Raw genomic sequence first — 16,955 nt, forward strand, 5'->3', positions numbered from 1 at the left:
TTCATAGGCATTCACCTTTTAAAGACCAGGTTATGGAGTACAGATTATCTGAAGTGATAGTACAATTTTAAAAGGAGAAACCAAAATTTCCTACAAAAGTATTGCGGAACAATACATTTAACGACAAGATAGTTCTTCATGTTTCCCTTTAAATTCTTTCTGGCCAAATTTTTAATACCTTTGTAGGCATAAAATAACAGCGGGCCGAATGCAAGCTGGACAAAACTGAAGGTCCCGCGGTTGTGATCAAAACCAGCTAATGGTAGATGGATGATCCTGATTTTAAAACAGGGTTAAGGCCAAACTACATGTTACACTCTATGTGGGTTCTCTCCTCCTCCACTGCTGTGGTTCTGATCCTAACTGGGTTCTTGTGGCAACTCATAGCTGCCACACGGTTGCAAGTCCCGGCAGTGGATTGGTGTAAAATATAACGTGTAATTTGGCCCTTAGGTTATGTTGGACATAGATATTATTTTGTCAACCAAAACTATTTTCAACTGAGGAATTTTAGGCATGTTTGGTTCCTGATCAGTATACGCGTAAAGCTTTAAAGATGAAGAAAGCATAATCACCAATGTTGAACCTAACCTTCAGGGTCATCATTAAAGGGATAACCGGGAGAAGTATGCCGAGCGAAGAAGAACCCTTGATACGTCATAAGCGCTCTGTTGTAGCTTACTTCCAGTTATGAGCACGAAGTTGGAGAACATATATTTGTAGAGTTTATAAAGACGGTAAAAATAACACACATCTTGTCCTCGCCCAAGACATGGTGGATAGGAAGGACAAGACAACTTCAGCTTTTGTCACTTAGCTCTACGTGGTATTGGATTGATACATCAAGTGTCTGTTGAGTATCTGGGTATCTCCCCCCCCCCCCAGCAACATTGACGTCATATAGACATTAATATATAAAAATATTTCTGGTGGGTCGACCTGCTCTTGAGCCACAATCCACTCTAAAAGTGCTCTTTCACGGCACTGACCAATATACAAATAAGTGTGGCCGTCGTCCCCAGATGAGTAAGACCTCGTTCATTAATACTGTGACTTCAGGACGAATATTTACATGCCTGCATGCGTTAAATCTAGAAAGGTGTCGTTTGGACCAACAGGGTGACAAAACATATTCTCTAAAATTGTCATTTTTCCTAAAATCTAGTAATCTACTGCATACATAATACCTTCTGTGTGTGGTTGGTGGTTATATACTGTACATGGTCTGACCAATGGTTTCAGTACGAAGCAACATCCTTGTTATCGTTCCTCCTCCCAAACCACTCGAATGAGAACTTACAAACCATTTTTTTAAGATTTTAATTTAAGCAAAAGAGACTATTGTGAACAGTAAAATGTACATTCGGCTCTTTTCCCAAGATAAAATTGTACTCAAGCTTCTGTAATGTGTTGGTCTCTCCTAAAAGAGAGGGTGGGGGTGGGGGGTATAAAACATGTCTATAAGGAAAACAAGACCCCTGTCCTAGAACTGGAAACAAAACATGTGTAACTTTTGATTTCCCCCCCTCTCCTCCCATTTTGTGTTGGTAAGAATCTTCTTATGCCCCTTTAGAGAAAAGTTCATTTCCGTTCTTGCTGGTTTATGTATGGCACAAAAGTCTATTGGTGCAGGAGTGGCTACTGTGGAAGATTTGCTTCATGTGCTCAGGTTATCGGAGGAGGACACAGTTTTCATTCCGCCGAAAAGGGAATGCAAAGTTCGCTCTGGCCAGTCTGTACAAGGCGATGTCCAACAGCAAAGTTGCAGTGAGCTGGCTGTTGAGAAGAGTGCTACATCAGTGGTAGAAATGTTCTCTGCGTCACAGGGAAAAGCCCCAGCCAACAAGCAGGAGGAGGCTCTTGGCAGAACGCTTAAAACCTCTGCATGAACACACAGCTACATGAACCTTGCCTGGAAAGCACCTTTATTTTTTTGCAGAACTTTGGGAATGGTGAATTTCTTACTGCAGAGTTCTTTACCGTAGCACACGTTTCTTCAGCAGGTTGAGTTCAGTACATGACAGTAGTTTTCAAATAAAGTCTTCCATCTAAAAATCAGAAAAAAACCAGTTTTGAAATTAATTCCTGTATTGATATAGAACACTGTCTGTGCCTGCCTGCCTGCCCATCTTATCCATCCATCCATCCATCCATCCATCCATCCATCCATCCATCCATCCATCCATCCATCCATCCATCCATCCATCCATCCATCCATCTATCTATCTATCTATCTATCTATCTATCTATCTATCTATCTATCTATCTATCTATCTATCTATCTATCTATCTATCTATCTCCCTTAACAATACAGAATCCAGTAACTGGTTTTCAAAGTTTTTGAAATATGGATGCTAAGAAAACAGGTAAAACAGTGCTGGTCATTGCAGTTATTATTGCTGTTGTTGTTTTAAACATTTTTAATGCGGCCTTTCCACCTGATCAGGGCCCACGTGGCGGTGAACATAAAACAACAACAACATGAAAACATTCGAGCAATTAAAATATAGCTGAAATGGTAAAATAATCCACTCAAAAACACATAAACAAACATCACTGGTACGGAAGAGCACGACCATTCTAGTACAGTCTCACTGCATATGAAAGACCCAGCTCTTTCATATGCAGAGATTCTACACTCCAAGGAGAGCCAGCGTGGTGCAGTGGTTCAGAGCTGTGGACTCTAATCTGGAGAACTGGGTTGGTTTCCCCACTCCTCCACATGAAGCCAGCTGGGTGACCTTGGGCTAGTTAGAGTTTTTTTTTTGAGCGCTCTCACCCTCACCTAACTCACAAGGTGTCTGTTGTGGAGGAGGAGTAGGAGTTGGTTTTTATATGCTGACTTTCTCTACCGCTTAAGGAAAAATCAAACCAGCTTACAATCACTTTCCCCTCCCCACAACAGACACCCTGTGAGGTAGGTGGGGCTGAGAGAACTCTAAGAGAGCTGTGACTAGCCCAAGGTCACCCAGCTGGCTTCGTGTGTAGGAGTGGGGAAACCAACCAGGTCCACCAGATTAGTGTCCGCCGCTCACATGGAGGAGCAGGGGAATCAAACCCGATTCTCCAGACCAGTCTCCACCGCTCCAAACCACAGTTCTTAACCACTACACCACGCTGGAGAGGAGGGGATGGTGATTGTAAGCCGGTTTGATTCTCCTTAAAAGGTAGAGAAAGTAGGCATATAAAAACCAACTCTTCTTCTTCTTCGTGAAACCAGAAGAAGAATTGGGACAGAGGTGGACTTGGACAACCTAGCTTATCCTAACTCTGCCCTCGTCCTTCTTGCTGCTTAGGAATGATGCCTGTCAGGGCACTCCCCTCCTTGACGCAGGCAGTATCCAAGGCCGATAACCTGATCACCTCCTGTTTACGGTGCTAGTGACCTGTACAGGGAAGAGCAGGTCCCTCCAGAGAGTGGGTCCCCCCCACCATTTCTGAGCGGAAAGAAATACGAGATGTGTCAGATGAGGTTGTCAGTAAGCAAGCCTATCCTATCCTCATCATCTCAATCCATTTCCCCATTGCTTTTCAGACACTCTTTTGTTGCCATCTTTCCTTTCATCCACACATGGAGATGAGGAGTTCATATGGTGTAATTTAGGTTTATTGTTAAGCACACCTTATAATGAAATCATTGTGTTGGTAAATACATATAATATGCAGAAACTGAGTGCAAGGTACTTGTAAGCCACTGAAGTCTAGCGTTTTGTTTTGTTTAGGCATCTTAACCTAACAATTATCTTTTTATGATATACCTTCCCATCTTACTTTTCAAGTGCAAAACAGAACTTTTATGACGCAGAAGCCAATCACGTATTAATTGACTCAGGTCTGAAAGAACAGGGGATCTTTCTCTTCTGAGGAGAATTTAACCCTGATTCACAAGCACAAAACAAAGCATTTGCAATCATGGGTTAAGTTCGAACTTCAGATGAAGAGAGAAATGAGAGAAGAAAAATTGGCCTTCTGCAACCTCAACCCACATATTCCAATATGTTTCTCCTTGCTTCCATGGTTCTTCTTCACAGAGAGTCACCGTTGTCCAGTAGACAAAGTTACGGTCTCTGCATATCACATTTTTACTCCACCCTTTCTCCAAGGTCGTTTGTGTATGGGTAACTTCACTCTCGTTCGCCCCCGGTCTGTCTCAGTTGTTCCTTAGGGTTATGCATGAGTTTTCCGTCTATTAGAGATGACCTCCCTTCCAGCCCTTACAAATCTGTTAACCCAATTCTTCCCTCTCCCCTGAGCTCAGCCCGGGTAAAATCTCCATGAACAAGGCAAAGTGTGGGACATGCAAGCTTAGTTTTGCTCACAACCAATTACAAAGCAGCATGTCCAGAGGCGAGGATTCAAATACTTCCTGCTTCTTGCTTCCTGAGAGCTCTTTCTGAGTAGAAGAAAGGCTTTTTAAAACCAAGGGTATGATTCAGTATAAGGCAGCTTCATGTGTTCATTACACGATCTCTAACCCTAGTTTATTAAAAATATTATTTGGCCTAGGGGGGTCCGGAGAGACCCCTGCTTCCCAGTCCCAAATAGCTGATCGAAGTCCCTAACTAGGGGTACATGCAGACCGTTCTGGCTGGTGGATCATGCAGGAGACATGAATATGCAGCAATCATTATCATGCATGGTTTGCCTCCTTAGCTAGGGCCAGATGCGTCAAAACTTGCGGCGGCTTGTGCCCAACTGATTGGGTCAATGTGGAGCCCTTAAAACAGAAACTGTTTTTTCTTTGACTGCTCACTTCACTTAAAAGATATAATCAAGTACATTTCCTGTTTGGAAGAAGCTTTGGTTGGAAAAAAAAATGGCTGGCTGGTTTGTTTTCACAGAAGTTATTTCTGGTTGCCTGCAATCTAATGAGGTCTGCTGTTTTTCAACGAGCAGCTGTCCATGCATGCTCGAATGCACACAACCTCTCCGTCCCAATGTTGATAAAAGCACCCTCGATCCACAGCTCAGACGCTTTTAAATTATATAACCACTGGGTGTATTTGTTTTAATAAGGCCGGACAAATGTGAATCGCGTCGTAATCCTAACCTTCCATTCAATGTGGCGTGTTTTAATAATTGAAGGGAAAGGAACTACAAGAACAATAATAATAAAAAAAAGGAGGAAGGCAAACAAACGGGGATGATTCATGTAACGTTTGAGAAAACAGCTATCAGGAGGGCCGAATAAAAGGAAGCATCTTGCGCCAGATGGAAGGGGTTTTATACAAACTGTAACCCTTATTCGAAACACTGAGGAGGAAGTAGCTAATTAAGAGTGAGCAATTTTTTTTGTCTTCCCTTCATATATTTCATTTAATACGCAGACAAAGGAGAACTTATTTACTGTCTAACCAATACAATTCTGCCTTGGGAGTCTCCGTTTTCAAGCACGGGAAAGCATTTGGGTTGAAACTGATTTATATTCAGAGGTTACGAAAGGGAAGAGATCATTGTTATGGATTTTTTGAAGGGAGGCAATTTTGTCAGCTGTAGGTATTTCCTTCCCCCTCTCCCTCCAGCAATTTTTACCTGACAATTCTGTATAATCAAGGCACTGACAAACTTTTACTTCTTAGCTGGTACAAAGCTACTTGATTCTATCTGCTCCTAGCCGAGATTATCTCCAGGGTGAACACGTGCTTCAGGAACAGGCCACAAAACAGGGGAACGGAATAAGAGTTGGAACTAGGATAATAAGGACGGAACAGGATGCTTACTTAGATGGAGGAGAGACAACCTCAAGCAAGCAAAGTTTGAATATAAAATCCTCGCAAGTGCCCGTTTGTTACACAGCTTGTAAAGATCCCTGTGGCGCAGAGTGGTCAGCTGCAGTACTGCAGTCAAATGCTCTGTGCACGACCTGAGTTCGATCCCAATGGAAGTGGGTTTCAGGTAGCCGGCTCAAGGTTGACTCAGCCTTCCATCCTTCCGGGATCGGTCAAATGAGTACCCGGCTTGCTGGGGGTAAAGGGAAGATGACTGGGGAAGGCACTGGCAAGCCACCCCATCAACAAAGACTGCCTAGGAAACGTCGGGATGTGACGTCACCCCATGGGTCAGGAATGACCTGGTGCTTGCACTGGGGACCTTTACCTTTACCTTTACCTTTCTTTTTTCTTTTTTCTTTTTGGTCATATCAAGGGCACAAAAGTGATTTGACAACTACCTTTCCATCTCCGTTGGTGTTTTCTTTGTTTTGAAGGAACAAGAACCTCTCCATCCCACAGTTCCAGGACAAAAGCATTTTTTGGTTTGGTTCTAAGGGGGACAAACCTGCTTTCACTACCAAAAGGATGAATCCCCATTAAGCACAAGCAACCTGTGTTCCTTGGGTTTTGACCACTGAGGCTGGAAATTTGATAATTAAGCCGAGGCGGTTTTTCTGCTGCCGAGTGTGCTCAGCTACCATTTTGTTTTGTTTTGATTTGAATCAACAGTATAAAAGCACTTCCAGGAGAAAGAAAGAAAAAAGAGAGAGAACTAATTACTTACAGTGAGGGAAAAAAGTATTTGATCCCCTGCTAAATTTGCCCGTTAGCCCTCTAACGAAGAAATGACCAGTCCATAATTTTAATGGTAGGTCTGTTGTAGCTGTGAGAGACAGAATAACAACAGGAAAAACCCCAGAAACCCAGAAGACAAAAGTCAGAGATTGATGTGCATTATAATGAGTGAAATAAGTATTTGATCCCCTATCAACCAGCCAGATTAGGGTTAGGGTTAGGGTTCTGCTGTCGACAGAAGCAATCAATCCATCAGATTCCAAACTAGCCACCATGACCAAGACCAAAGAGCTGTCCAAGGATGTCAGGGACAAGACTGTAGACCTGCACAAGGCTGGACTGGGCTACAAGACTATTGCCAAGCAGCTTGGTGAGAAAGTGACAACCCTAACCCTAACTGTCAACCTCCCTCGGTCTGGGGCACCATGCAAGATCTCATCTCATGGAGTTGCAATGATCATGAGAACGGTGATGAAGCAGCCCAGAACTACACGGGGGGAACTTGTCAATGATCTCAGGGCAGCTGGGACCATAGTCACCATGAAAACAGTTGGTAACACACTACGCCGTGAAGGACTGAGATCTTGCAGAGCCCACAAGGTCCCCTTGCTCAAGACAGCACATGTGCAGGCCCGTCTGCAGTTTTCCAATGCACATCTGAATGACCCAGAGGAGAACTGGGTGAAAGTGTTTTTGTCAGATGTGACCAAAATCGAGCTCTTTGGCATCAATTCAACTCGCCGTGTTTGGAGGAGGAGGCATGCTGCCTACGACCCCAAGAACACCATCCCCACCGTCAAACATGGAGGGGGACATATTATGCTTTGGGGGTGTTTTTCTGCTAAGGGGACAGGACACCTTCACCGCATCGAAGGGACGATGGACGGGACCGTGTATTGTCAAATCTTGGGTGAGCACCTCCTTCCCTCAGCCAGGGCATTGAAAATGGGTCGAGGATGGGTATTCCAGCATGACAATGACCCAAAACACATGGCCAAGGCAACAAAGGAGTGGCTCAAGAAGAAGCACATTAAGGTCCTGGAGTGGCCTAGCCAGTCTCCAGACCTTAATCCCATTGAAATCCCATCCCATCCTAATCTGGCTGGTTGATAGGGGATCAAATATTTCACTCATTATAATGCACATCAATCTCTGACTTTTGTCTTCTGGGTTTCTGGGGTTTTTCCTGTTGTTATTCTGTCTCTCACAGCTACAATAGACCTACCATTAAAATTATGGACTGATCATTTCTTCGTCAGAGGGCAAACGGGGATATTCAGCAGGGGATCAAATACTTTTTTCCCTCACTGTATAATCACTGAACCTGAATTGCTAAAGCACTGCATTCCGGTAACTTCTATTAGAAAACAAATAAAAAGAGGAAAGGAAAAACAAAAGGAGGGGGGATAAACACATATCTGAGTCAAACATATTAGAGTATGAAGTCACTGCTAATTATAATAGCATTTGCTCCTCTGTATGTCACGGTAGTTGTTTTGTATTCCCACACTGATTAATTGCCCAGAAATTCCATATGATCTGGCTTAATTAGTCTTATTGAAATTCCTGGGTAAAATAGATATATTTCTCACCCATGGTACAAAACTACCTGCCTCAGTGGCCATTAGAGTTGCCAACCTCCAGGTGGTGGCTGGAGATCTCCTGCTATTACCACTGATCTCCAGGCGACATAGATTGGTTCCCCTGGAGAAAATGACCGCTTTGGCAACTGGAGTCTATGGCACTGAAGTCCCTCCCCTCCTCAAACTCTGCCCTCCTCAGGCCCTGCCCTAAAAACCTCCCGCCGGTGGCAATGAGGGACTTGGCAACCCTGAACACATGAACACATGAAGCCGCCTTATACTGAACCAGACCTTTGGTCCAGTCAAAATCAGTATTGTCCACTCAGACCAGCAGCTGCTCTCCAGGGTCTCAGGACGAGGTCTTTCACATCACCTACTTGCCAAATCCCTTTAACTGGAGATGCTGGGGACTGAACCTGGGACCTTCTGCATGCCAAGCAGAGCTTCTACCATTGAGCCACGGCCCCTCCCCTCGTGGCTATTCCTCCTAGCTTTATCAAAGGGGGAGGAGGAGACACAGAGAGAGGCCCCTCCCTAAGACCAACTTTTATTGGGTCTCTCCTCATAAAACAACATTCACCAGTGGCCATTCTATCTGGCTACTTCACATGAGAGAACTGTGCCCATTTTGTTGGCCACCCTGAGACAGGCAGCCCATTCCTGGGGGGGAGGGGGGGTAGATCAGCAGCGGCTGGGAGCGGCGCAGCCAAACCTCCTCTCATGAAGCTTCCCTGCTGCCGCAGAGAAAGAAAAAAGCTTTTCAAAAAATAACAAAAAGAAAAAAGGGGGGAAATACTCCTTTGCAAACAGTGAGGTTGCGCCACCGAAAAAGGCGGCGCAGCCCTGCTGCAGCTCAAGGGGAATTCCTGGGGCGAAGCTGCCTTGTACTGAATCAGACCCTTGGTCCATCAAAGTCAGTATTGTCTACTCAGACCAGCAGCGGCTCTCCAGGGTCCCAGGCAGAGGTCTTTCGCATCACCTACCTGCCTAGCCCCTTTAACTGAAGCTGCCGGGGATTGAACCTGGGACCTTCTGCATGCCAAGCAGATGCTCTACCACTGAGCCGCAACCCCTCCCCTAGCAGTTCCTGTTCTTTCAGAATGCTCCACTAGTAACATCAGAAGGAGACGGACACAACAAGGCTTCTTCCACTGGCCTATCTATTATCATCTACCATTTGGCTGTTCCCTTCCATGCCCACCCTGGCAGTGGCCATTCTACCTGACTAGCATCTAACCCTGGTATAAATCACATACTGTATGGCCATCTAAGTTGGCTTGCTTTCTCTCTTGCCTTCCTGTTCATTTACCCCTCTGTGTCACGTCTATTAGGCAAATTAGTTTGAATTGTAAACCACCTTGAATATGCAGTGGCAGAAAGGTGGCATATAAACAAAGCAGATAAATAAAACCAAACACAACATTTGTTCAGCAGAAGTGGCAAAGGGCGATTTTGGATTTGCCGTTAGTGTATGAGGAAAGATTTACGACCCAATTCAAAAGACTTGTTGCGATAGTAAGTGCTTGGAAATGCTATCACTGTCTGCTATGGAAGCGGAGTGCCACAAATTGTGGTTTTCCGTCAACAAAACAATAGGGTGAGGGTCTCAGATGGATATGTCCCACCTCCCTTCTTCCTCCTGAGTTCACCATTCATTTGTATTCATTTCTCGTGGGTCTGGCTCTTTTCAGAAAGCTGAGAGTGGCTCACTGGGGGCTTCCGGTAGCGCCCCACTAAGATCCCAATCAAGTCGACATCTGGTTTGAATAATGGTATAAAAAGTAAGTGTCCTACACTGTTCACTAAGAAAAAAAATCCCTTCTGCCGAATACACCTATCTTATTCTAAAGACATTCCTGCCATGTTGTTTGCTATTGCTTCTACTACATACATTAGTTTAGCTATACAGGCCTTCAGTTATCATTGAATACTTCCACAATGAATTCTGCTCTCCAAAAATGTCCCGGAATGCCTAGTGCAATTTCCAAGCACTGTGCAGTTAGCTCTTTAAGCTGGAAGAGACTGGGAGTTGGATGCTCTGAGTTTATTCTGCTAAGGGTATCTATCCCTCGTCCCAACTGAGTTTGACACCCCTGAGCTAAACAAATCCATAGGATCCCCTTTATCTTTAATTGCAAATAAACATTCTCCTTTGCTGTTTAAAGGATCTTAGATAAAGGGGGAGACGTTTTGGCTTGGAGCAGGGGCTTCTGTGTTCATGCTTCCTTCAGGCCCATTGCCTCCAACTCTAGCCTTCATTTAAATTGTGGGGAGCTTTCAATGCAGATTGCTTGCTTTATGTCCATAAGTTAATAGTTGTCTTTTTTTTAGGTGGAGGGGGAGACAGATTTTCCTTCAGTGCCGTCATTTGGATGGATAGCAAGAAGTGCTGGATCTGCGAGAGTTTTAGAAAATGACAATTATTGGCTTTATACATTCATGAATGTTGGTCTGCGTGAGTTAAAAAGCATGAAAGAAATGGCGCCTACTCCCATGTAGCGCATGGCTCTTCGTTCTGAATGGTTGGGGGAGGGAGAGAGGCAGAATGCGTTGTCGCCATTCTTGACTGTGCAGTTGATTTTTTTAAAATTGATTGAATGTGATCTTTGTAAATCCTTTTTGGTGAATGGTTGAGGAGGGCTTACATCAACAAATAAACAATTTGCTAAGCAACAGAGACACATTTCTGCCTTGGGTGTCCTACCTTTGACAGCCATTCTCCCCATCCATTCAATATTTTGGTTTTGTTCCAGTTCAGCTGCGGCTGAAGTGGTTCTATTTTGTTTTGCTACAAGTCAACAATGCCAGCGTGTTTAAAAAAATCAGACATTAGTTTTACACATTATTGATTTATTCTGACACACACACATACACGCACACGCACACACACACCAGAGATCCTTGATCACCCAATGGTTTGGTGCACAAGCGATCTCCAAGTTGTCATCAGCACATTTAAATGTTGAACAAACTGCTCTGCCTGTATTTGAAGAATTGGTTGTGTATACCCCCCAACAACAACAACCTTGAATTGTGTGTGTGCATTCCCACTGGGGAAAGCACTGGGAAACCACCCTGTCAACAAAGTCTGCCTAGGAAACGTTGGGATGTGATGTCACCCCATGGGTCAGGAATGACCCGGTGCTTTCACACCTTTACTTACTTTTTTTATTCCCATACTGCTTTTCTCTGGCTTCTCCCTTCTCATCTACCATCTCTCCCCTACCTGTATGCCTGTTGCCACATTTGTATGTGTGTGTGTAAAGTGCTGTCAAGTCACAGTCGACTTACAGCAATCCCTGGTGTGGTTTTCAAGTGATGAAGCAGAGGTGGTTTGCCATTGCCTTCCTCTGCAGAGTCTTCCTTGGTGGTCTCCCTTCCAAGCAATGACCCAGCTTAGCTTCTGAGATCTGTCGAGATCGGGCTATACCATGCTGCCTTCCCACATTTTCACAGAACATAAAACCCTTATACTTAGACAAAGGAATCAAGAAACTGGTATATAGGTTGCTGTCAATAGTTTTCTAAGGTCTTTTTCACTGGTGATTTTAGTATTGTAATTACTTAAGATTTGTATTTTTAAATATTGTATTAATATTTTAGATGACTGCATACTGGATGAGTGCAGGATACAAATGGTTAAAATAGAGCAAAGAATAAAACATTCCAGGCTTTTCAAAGACTGAAGTCCACTTTTACCTTGCAACAAGTTTTTCTGATCTTGTGGGGAAATTATCCAAACCTCTGCCGGTCTGCAAATCCACATGCTCTGCGGTTTAATTCTGAGACCCCATTCAATTGTCTATGGCCACAGTCAGGATGCTAAAGGATATCCATACTGGCTTTGACTTTGAAAACAGATATCTCTGCCAGTGAGAAATGATGGAGAGCGAGCTTGAGCATATGCACAGACAACCAGGGTATTCTCTCCCTTCGAACAATAATCCAATGCTGCTCATCTCATGGGCATTCTAGTGCTACAATTAAACTACCGCAACTGCTGAGTTTGGGGGCTAGGTAAACAGGAAGGGGCTGAGCCCCGTGGCGCAGAGTGGTAAGCTGCAGTACTGCAGTGAAAAGCTCTGCTCACGACCTGAGTTTGATCCCGACGGAAGTTGGTTTCAGGTAGCCAACTCAAGGTTGACTCAGCCTTCCATCCTTCCGAGGTCGGTAAAATGAGTACCCAGCTTGCTGGGGGTAAAATGTAGATGACTGGGGCAGGCACTGGCAAACCACCCCACAAACAAAGTCTGCCTAGGAAACGTTGGAATATGACGTCACTCCATGGGTCAGTAATGACCCGGTGCTTGCACAGGGGACTACCCTTACCTTTAAACAGGAAGGGGGCCCTTTAACTCTGAATTTGACCAGTACAATGCAATCATCTTTTTTTGCAACAATTTTTTAAAAACTTTTGGTTTAAACTGAAAATGTTTTTAACTGTTATTGTAAGCTACGTTTCCACTGGCTATAATTTGCAAAGATTATACGTCTGTTTTAAAGATAAGGAACTGAGGCCACAAAGAACTGATTTTCCAGTGTAACTCTAGTAGTTCATTTCTAGACCAACGTTTTTGCCTATTTCTCCTTGATGCAACTTTGCTTTAACACGGGCAGCCAGCACGTGTAGTGGTTAAAAGCAGTGGTTAGGAGTGGTGGACTCTAATCTGGACAATCTGCATTGAACAGGGGTGTTGGACTAGATGGCCTGTATGGACCCTTCCAACTCTATGATTCTAGGTTGGGAAATACTTGGAGATTTTGGGGGTGGGCCCCAAGGAGGGCGGGGTTTGGGGAGGGGAGGAACTTTAATGCCATAGAGTCCAATCGCCAAAGTGGCCATTTTCTCCAGGGGAACCGATCTCTGTCGCCTGGAGATCAGTTGTAATGGCAGGAGATCTCCAGCCACCACCTGGAGGTTGGCAACCCTAACAACTGGGGAATTTGCTCAGATGTTACAAATAACTTGTATGCATCTTGGGCCTAGGAACATCCAGCACCTTTCTGTTGGGAAAAAAAATTCCCTGCATCCATATTACAATGATTTGGATCCAACCAATTTTTCCACTGATAATAAGATGTCCCTTTTGTCCACTCCCAAAGGCTCTGTTGGGGATCACAGACAAAAACCATGTAGTCAGGGGCCGTATTAAGGAGGGCAATTGGGTAAGTGAAAAGTTGGCTGGGCCCAATGGGTGCAGTGCCATACTATGCAACTAATACAAGAGTCAGAATAAATTGCTGTGTTTTTTTTTAAATGCATTTGTTATCAATAAAGTTTGAATTCTTGAAAGGACTTGGAGCCAAACATATCTCAGTGGAGAGCAGTATGATGGGAAAAACAACAACCTCTCTTTTAATTCAAGGGTGGAGGGTCTGTCTGTTTGTTTTGCACTGACAATTTATCAGAGAGGAAATCTCCTGAATCAACAAAGAGGGTAAATAAACAAGTCAGGCCATGAATTGTCCAAAATACTATTGTGTGTTTTGGGGCAATTTCTAGACTAACTTTGTGTATATAAACTGGTGCATATATATTTGTATAGTCTTGCTTTTATTATACTTTGTTTCCAAGGCCAGTAGTTCCGTCCTTTATTCCTTGCATAACAAACACAGGCTATTATGCTTATAAGCAATCCAAAAGTAATGGGGATAAGAATGCAGAACAGGGGGGTTGAAAATGTGTGCCTAGTGACAACAGTTTACCTTAAAAGCCAATCAAGGCATGTCTTGAATGAGAAATTAAGTCATGGCTACCTGGTTCGTGACCGGGATACCTTAGTTATTAGGAACCGGGAGGGGCCGTGGCTCAGCGGTAGAGCATCTGCTTGGCATGCAGAAGGTCCCAGGTTCAATCCCCACATCTCCAGTTAAAGGGACCAGGCAAGTAGGTGATGTGCAAGACCTCTGCCTGAGACCCTGGAGAGCCGCTGCCGGTCTGAGTAGACAATACTGACTTTGATGGACCAAGGGTCTGATTTGGTATAAGGCAGCTTCATGTGTGTACTCTACATTCCTCTCTGAGGAGTAAGATCACAGGGAGAAGTCCTCAATCAAAAAAAAGTTATCTGGTTGGCACACGAGAGAGGGCCTTTTTTGTGGCACCCCCACAGTTATGGAACAACTTCCAGCATGATGTAGTGGTTAAGAGCAGTGATTTGAAGTGGTGGACTCTATTATTATTACTATTATTATTACTAAAAGATTCTCCCCCACCCCACCAGTTGATTTAATTCTGTTGTTATTAGAATTATCTTGTACTGATTTCCATGCCGTTAACCACTTCAGGTCCCCGTTATCGGGAAGAACGGTGATTAAAAAAAAACGTTTACAATAAAGAAACAAAGCTTTTGCTTTGACTGCAGGGGCCATTCTTATGTTTCTGTGTTTGTACAGGAAAACGAGTCACCGTGTAGGTATTATATATATGAGCATATTGCCTCACATGCAGGTAAGTGTGTACATAATAGGTAAAGCGAAAAGGGGAAGGCTGTTGGTGTAAAGAATCCCATGATCCAATAGACCATTTAAATCTTTCTCTCCCTAAGTGGCACTCTCTTAAGGCATTCTTACAGGGCCTCCGACTTTCCTATGAACCGCACAGCGACTATGTTGCAACTACACGCCCCCCAATCCTATTTCCATTGCCCTTCTACTTATTTACGAGTTTTCAAACCTTCTAAGCAAGACTTTTAACTGGGATGTGGGGGGCCATTTCCATCATAGGGTGCAAATCTTATTGTGCACGCCTATTGAATGAATGGTGCTTTTCATCGTCCTCTGAATCCGCATCCGTTTGCTTAGTTCAAGTACGTGTTTATTGTTATAGTGTTGTACTTATCCTTGAAAAATGAAGCTCCAGTTCATAAATCTTATTATGAACTATGTTAAATTTTGTATGGAGGCAATCTTGCATTGTAACAATCCTTTTGCTTTCTCCCCATTACTATCCACTACAATATTAACTACTTGATACATTACCTTGGGATATAGGTGGTCCCCTTCTCAAGTAATAGCCTTAACCTTTGCCTCCGAAAGACTAATCACTGTCCTTTTAGATCCATAACTTTTATAGAAATTGCTTTCCGCAAAGCACTTCATCACGTTTCATCTCCTAATGCTTTTCCTATTCTGACTTTAACGCCACAGCCTTAATATTCATTTCTCTCCTCTGCATGGCTTCATCTTTTGAATTCTCCTCCATACGAGATGGTGTTATTACCTCAAATGAATGCTTTTACGACACTTGATTATGACCTTTCCCTGCCATTATAAGGTTTAAACCTGTTTCTCCATGTTACTCCATTAACATACACGCAACTGTATTTTACCCCCTCTGTATCTCCTATTATCATTCAGCTTTTGTCCCGTTCTTTCATAGAAGGGCCGGAGCGACATTTTGCAACCAAATGATAATGCTCACACCCCACCGTGGGTATTATTTTATTACCTTCAACCGAATGGCTATAGTTAAAAAATATTAACTCGCAACCTTTGACAGATCAGCAGAATGTTGAACGTAATTTTCAGGTTGCAGCTTTTGTCCATTAATATCAACAAGAGCTTTGCCACGGACTTCGACAGAGAGGACTACACCCTTCAATTTTATGTGTTTTTGTCAGCCAAATGACTCAGAATATACAATAATGTGTTTGTTTGTTTTTTTCAGCCGTTGTGAGCCTAAAGAGATTTTTTTGAACACTTCAATTATAAAAACATTTAAAACATACAAACTTGTGCAACTTTTATTTTAATGAAGATGAGAAGTTCATTAAAGAAGATAAATATTTCATTAGATGTTAAATAAAACAAAGAGATTTTTTGGCTTCTCTCAGCACAAAATTCCTTTGAAAGATTAATTAATACATGCAAATTATGCAAATTAGACCCATGCAAATATTTTATGAAGACAATTAAGGGAACCATTAATTACTGCTTTTTTTGCTTCAGTGAGATTCATTCATTTAATTTTAATTTCACTTTAACTGTTCTGATGTATAATCTTGCAGCTAAGAACTTTATCTTTCCTGGTGGGTCACTTAAAACTTATAAATTTCATCAAGTGAGTAGCTACCAGAATCTGAACAGATTCTCTCTGGGCTGTGTTCAGTATCAAGAGAAATTTTTGACACAATGCACTTGGAGAAACTGGGAAACTGGAAGAGAATGTGAGCTCATTCTTGGACAAGGTTCAACTGCTGAAAAAGCAATTAATTTGCTTTGGCTGTGCTAATATAGGGGAATTAGAAAGTGTGACACAAGACAAATAGAAATAATTAGTTCTCCAAAATGATGTTCTCATTAATATGGTTTGAACAGTAGAAATAAAAAAAACACACACACCACCATTATTGTGGCATGTCTGCTTTCTGTCCCTAGCCACAGGACTCAAAATAATGCAAGAAACAGCATTTTTTAACCTTTAAAAATCCCTCCGGTGGTAATGTTTATTTTTATTCCTCATTTTGGGAATTTTTAGACAGCGCACAATAGATCTGATTCTTCAGTTTAATCCCCATAGAATCCACCTAAAGGTTTTATGACTGAAAATATATACGGCTGTAAAAGGCAATTGATCTCTCTCACACATTTGCGTGCACACACGTCCCGGTGAATTCCGACGCAAGTTTTAGCATTGTTTATGCAAATTATATTTTATGGCTTTGAGTAGACCATAATGCCTAATGTGCTTATACTGTTGTTTAAACTGGAGGCGAAGCAGCATTATCCTATCAAAAGTTTCCCTAATGCCTGCTTTTTATATTTGACAGCACAAAAGTTTTGTCCTTCTAGAGACATTAAACTAACAGATGTACTCAGGGACGGAAAGTGACTGCTGGTTTATATATTAATGCTTCTTGTCAG

At 42.9% G+C, this 16,955-nt stretch overlaps 1 protein-coding gene across 3 annotated transcripts in view; it reads right to left on the reverse strand.

Moving 5' to 3' along the window:
• Positions 1 to 1,911: 1,911 nt before the first annotated feature.
• The window catches only part of DACH1 (dachshund family transcription factor 1), a 399,681-nt gene continuing 384,637 nt past the window's right edge, over positions 1,912 to 16,955 (reverse strand). For all 3 annotated transcript variants that reach the window (XM_056861977.1, XM_056861976.1, XM_056861975.1), the window contains one exon: positions 1,912 to 2,048. The gene's annotated coding sequence lies outside the window, so the exon portion shown is untranslated. The remainder of the gene's footprint in view (positions 2,049 to 16,955) is intronic.

Source organism: Euleptes europaea, chromosome 16 (assembly GCF_029931775.1).
Source record: "Euleptes europaea isolate rEulEur1 chromosome 16, rEulEur1.hap1, whole genome shotgun sequence".
Classification (NCBI taxonomy): Eukaryota; Metazoa; Chordata; class Lepidosauria; order Squamata; family Sphaerodactylidae; genus Euleptes; species Euleptes europaea.